Raw genomic sequence first — 5825 nt, 5'->3', positions numbered from 1 at the left:
GCCTCCCAAAGTGCTGGGATTACAGGCTTGAGCCACCGCACCCAGCCAATCCTAGCATTTTGGGAGGCCAAGGTGCGTGGATTTCTTGAGTCCAGGAGTTCAAGACCAGCCTGGGCAACATGACAAGACCCCATTTATACAAAAACTAAAAACATTAGCTGGCCATGGTGACACATGACTGTAGTCCCAGCTACTCAGGAGGCTGGAGTTGGAGGATCCTTTGAGCCCAGGAGGTCAAGGCTGCAGTGAGCCATGATCACGCCACTGTACTCCAGCCTGGGTGACAGAGCGAGAACCTGTCTCTAAAAAAATACATAAAAATAACAACTAAAAAACAGAAACGTTTCTTATTGGTTCCCTCTATAAAATTGTTTTGATTCTTTTAATTTCTAATTAATATATTGTGAATATCTTCATTGTCTATAAATATTCCATAAATCATTATTTTAGTGACTTTACATTTCTAAACATGTAATATTATAAATTATTTAATTAGTTCTGTATTAGTAGATATTCAGTGGTGTTCATTTTTGGGTAGCATTAATAATGCTGCAATGCATAGTCTTATAATAAAGTTTTCACATATTGCTTTATTTCCTTAGGAAAAAAACTTAGAAATGGAATTCTGGATCAACATTTATGCATAGATATATTTATTGTCATTATTTTGAGTTAACATATCTTTCTATCACACAAGCTGAAGTGCTGTGAGCTGGGACTACAGGTATGCATCACCACACTCAACTAATTTTTAATGTTCTTTTTTACAAATGAGGTCTCACTGTGTTTCCCGGGCTGGTCTCAAACTCCTGGCTTCAAGTGATCCTCCCACCAGCCTCCAAAACTGCAAGGAATATAGTCATAAGCCCCCATGCCTAACCAACATTTATGTACATTTTTAAGACTTTTAAAATATACTATCAAATCATCATCCAGAAAAGTTGGGACAATACGTACTCCCACCATTGTATTAGACTGTACAGTCACATGAATACCTCACCATCATGGATATTATCATGTATATTTAAAAATCTTTCCCAAATCAATAGAAGAAAAAAGCGTATCACCACCTTACTTTGCATTCTTTTGATTACCAGTAAGTGGAACATTTTTTTTCTTACGTTTATTTCAGAGTTTTGTTTTGTTAAGAGTAATTTTGTTACATTTATTCTCTATTTTGCATTATCCTCCTTTTTAATAAACAGTTCAATTCCCTAAGCTGCTAGAAAAGACTTTACTTTTTCCTTGTAAGGAAAGTTTTATTTTGATATTCTTAATTAAAGAAGAGAGTTCAGTAGCAAGATATAAATCAGTTTGGTCCTTACAGGCAAACTGTACTCATTATGTGCATTTTCACTTTATAAGAATTAGATGGTAAATATCTGATATAGCCTACAGGAAGGAGGGCCAGCACTAAGGTTCTGTCTCAAGCAAACCTGGCTTGCACATCTTCCCTCAGGGGCTGGGCACAGTAGCTCACACCTGTAAACCCAGCACTTTGGGAGGCTGAGACGGGTAAATCACCTGAGGTCAGGAGTTCAAGACCAGCCTGGTCAACATGGTGAAACCCCACCTCTACTAAAAATACAAAACTTAGCCAGATGTGGTGGCGCATGCCTGTAATCCCAGCTATTCAGGAGGCTGAGGTACGAGAATTCCTTGAACCCAGAAGGTGGAAGTTGCAGTGAGCTGAGATGGCGCTACTCCCCTCCTGGGAGACAGAGCAAGACTCTGTCTCAAAAAAAAAAAAAAAAAAAAAAAAAAATTGTTCTTCCACAAACCCCTAGTGACTTCGTAATTGTCAAATTCCAACTTCTCTTCCTAAATTCTTTCACCCCTCTGCAGAAATTTCTCTGCATTTTTTCTTAAATCGAGATAGAGAGGGTCTCACTTTATCACTGAGGCTAGAGTGCAATGATGTGATCATAGCTCACTGCAGTCTTAAACTCCGGGGCTCAAGTGATTTTCCTGCCTCGGCCTCCCAAGTAGCTGGGACTACAGGTTTGCACCACCATGCAAAAAAAACTGGTAGAGTTGGGGTCTCACTATCTTGCCCAGGCTGGTCTCAAAATCCAAGACTCAAGCAATCCTCTCTCCTCAGCCTACGAAAGTGCTGGCGTCCCAGGTATGAGCCACCATTCCTGGCTCTCTCCTTTTTTTTTTGAGACAGAGTTTCACTCTTTTTGCCCGGTTGAAGGTAAATGGCACGATCTCGGCTCACTGCAACCTCCTCCTCCCAGGTCCAAGTGACTCTCCTGCCTCAGCCTCCTGAGTAGCTGGGATTATAGGCATCCGCCACCACGTCCAGCTAATTTTGTATTTTTAGTAGAGACAGGGTTTCTCCATGTTGTTCAGGCTGGTCTCTAACTCCCGACCTCAGGTGATCCTCCCGCCTCGGCCTCCCAATCTCCGTTGCCTCCCAGTCTCCGTTGTTTTTGACCACATTTCCTTTGCTTGACTTCTCTGAGATTAATCACCCCAGGTTTTCCAGCCATTGCCTCAGTTACTGCTTCTCAGTCTTCACCACCAGCTCCTCTGTGCATTGATTCCACACTCCTCTCCTTCTTGGCTTGGCGCCTGCAATAGTTTTCTAGGGCTGCTGGAACAAAAAAGTACCATGAACCAGGTGACTTAAAGCAACAGACGTGTGTTGTCTCACAGAAGTTTAAAATTAAAAGTTTTGGGGCCAGGTGCGGTGGCTCACACCTGTAACCCCAGCACTTTGAGAGGCCGAGGTGGGGGAATCACTTGAGGTCAGGAGTTCAAGAAGAACAGCCTGGTCAACATGGTGAAACCCTGTCTCTACTGAAAATACAAAACGTAGCTGGGTGGGTTGGCAGGTGCCTGTAATCCCAGCTACTCAGGAGGCTGAGGCAGGAGAAACGCTTCAACCAGGGAGGCGGAGTTGCAGTGAACTGAGATAGCGCCACTGCACTCCAGCCTGGGTGATAGAACAAGACTCCGTCTCAAAAAGGAAAAAAAAAAAAATTGCCAGGGCAGTACTCCCTCTGATGGTTCTAGGGAAATATATTTCCTTGCCTCCTTCTAGATTCTGGTGTTTTCCAGCAATCATTATCATACTTTGCCTGCAACTGCATCATTCCAGATATATGACTGCCTTCTCCCTGTGTCTTCATGTCAGATTTTTATTTTTAAGAAATTTTTAATAAAGGTGGGGTCTCACTATATTGTCCAGGCCGGCCTCAAACTCCTGACCTCAAGCAATCCTCCTGACTCAGCCTCCCAAAGTCCTGGGATTATAGGCATGAGCCACCTCAGCCAGTCAGCTTATTTTCACAAGGACACCTGTTATATTGGATTAGAGCTAAATAAGTACTAACATACACTAAATTTTCCTAAAACTCTCAGATGTAGAGAAACTGACCCAAATTATTTTCAAGTTCATGTAATTTAGGTAAATCTTTGATAAATAAGACTGCTTTAACAACATTAGTTTAGTAAAACAAATTTGTCTTCTGTGTTAAGTGTATTAGCGTGATATAAGTGGAATAAAAGTTTTATGAATGGACTTTTCGTTAATAATTATGTTTATCATATCTGCCTAAAAACAGTTTCCAAATCTTTTGCTAACTTTCAACCTTAAGGATTTACAAAGTTGTAGAAGATTTGCATAAAATCTTGTAAAGAGACTCTTATCTCGTGTGGTCAAAGCTGCCCAAGACTCGGTGAATTTATTACTTGTTTGTTTGTTTGTTTGTTTGAGAAATCAGCTTTAGGGCCGGGCACAGTGGCTCAGAGTTATAATCCCAGCACTTTGGGAGGCCAAGGCGGATGGATCACCTGAGGTCGAGAGTTCCAGACCAGCTGGACCAACATGGAGAAATCCCTTCTCTACTAAAAATACAAAATTAGCCAGGCGTGGTGGCACATACCTGTAATCCCAACTACTCGGGAGGCTGAGGCAAGAAAACGGCTTGAACCGGGGAGGTGGATGTTGAGGTGAGCTGAGATCACGCCGTTGTTCTCCATCCTGGGCAACAAGAGCGAAACTCCATCTCAAAAAAAAAGAAATCAGCTTTAATATCAATACAGATACAATACAAGATTTCAATTTTCTCTTGGTTAAAATGACACCATTTTCTTCAACTATTGGTCTGCTGTTAATAACAAATTCTGAGTTTGTCTTTACCTTTTGATTAATTCAGAATAAAGATTCTGTCTTATCAAAATAATTTTCTGTGCTTTATGTTAAGTTTATCATGTTCTTGATTTTTTTTTCTTTTTCTTTTTTTGAGACGGAGTCTCGCGCTGTCGCCCAGGCTGGAGTGCAGTGGCCCTATCTCAGCTCACTGCAAGCTCCGCCTCCCGGGTTTACGCCATTCTCCTGCCTCAGCCTCCCGAGTAGCTGGGACTACGGGCGCCCGCCACCTCGCCTGGCTAATTTATTTTTATTTTTTTTATTTGAGACGGGGTTTCACCGTGTTAGCCAGGATGGTCTCGATCTCCTGACGTCGTGATCCGCCCGCCTCGGCCTCCCAAAGTGCTGGGATTATGTTCTTGATTATTTAAGAGAATTTTGTCTTTTCACTTTTAAAAGATCTTTTTTCCCTGGTGTGGTGGCTCACGCCTATAAAATAGAGTTAAGATTTTCCCCCCTGGCATGGTGGCTGACGTCTATAAAAAAAGAACTAAGATTTTTCACAACCATGTTACCTCCTGTAGTTACTTTTGAAATCTTTTATTGTTACTTTGGTTAAATAGGTAGCTAAGGACTGTTTTACAGTGACCTAGGACCCTATTTAGTCAATTGTTCAAACTTTTGACATTTTATCAATTTTGCTTTCCCCAAATAAACTCCTTTTTTTTCTTTTCTCTTTCTTTCTTTCTTTTTTTTTTTTTTTTTTTCAGCATCTCCCTCTGTCACCCAGGCTGAAGTGCAGTGGCATGATCTCAGCTCTCTGCAACCTCTGCCTCCCTAGTTGAAGTGATTCTCCTGCCTCAGCCTCCTGAGTAGCTGGGATTATAGGCGTGCCACTGCACCCGGCAAATTTTTGTATTTTTAGTAGCCATAGGGTTTCACCATGTTGGCCAGGCTCGTCTTGAACTCCTGACCTCAGGTGATCCACCGGCCTCAGTTTCCTAAAGTGCTAGGATTACTGGTGTGAGCCACCACGCCCAAAGACCCTGGAAAATCTCAAAGAGTTTGTTGTTGTTATTGTTGTTATTGTTTGTTTTTGTTTTTGAGACGGAGTCTTACTCTGCAACCCTCAGCCTCCCGAGTAGCTGGGAATACAGGCGTCCACCACCACGCCCGGCTAATTTTTTTTTTTGTATTTTTAGTAGAGACGGGGTTTCACTGTGTTAGCCAGGATGGTCTCGATCTCCTGACCCTGTAATCTGCCCACCTCGGCCTCCCAAACTGCTGGGATTACAGGCATGAGCCACCGCGCCCGGACTTTTTTTTTTTTTCATCTTGTAGAAAGATAAATGCTGAAAAATAATTTGGTTCATTTGATGTGCTCCATTGCATGAACAGCATTGTCAAATAAAAAGAGACATTAGGCTGGGCACAGTGGTTCACGCCTGTCATCCCAGCATTGGGAGGCTGAGGCAGGCAGATCACCTGAGGTCGGGAGTTCAAGACCAGCCTGGCCAACATGGAGAAAGCCTGTCTCTACAAAAAATACAAAATTAGCCGGGCAAGGTGGCACATGCTTGTAATCCCAGCTACTCGGGAGACTGTGGCAGGAGAATCACTTGAATCCAGGAGGCAGAGGTTGTGGTGAGCCGAGATCGTGTCATTGCACTCCAGCCTGGGCAACAAGAGCAAGACTTTGTCTCAAAAAAAATAAAACAAAACAAAA

This window comes from Rhinopithecus bieti, unplaced genomic scaffold (genome assembly GCF_001698545.2).
Source record: "Rhinopithecus bieti isolate Rb0 unplaced genomic scaffold, ASM169854v2 scaffold_23236, whole genome shotgun sequence".
NCBI classification, from domain to species: Eukaryota; Metazoa; Chordata; class Mammalia; order Primates; family Cercopithecidae; genus Rhinopithecus; species Rhinopithecus bieti.
The sequence above is the reverse complement of the archived record's forward strand: the minus strand, read 5'-3'. Positions refer to the sequence as shown.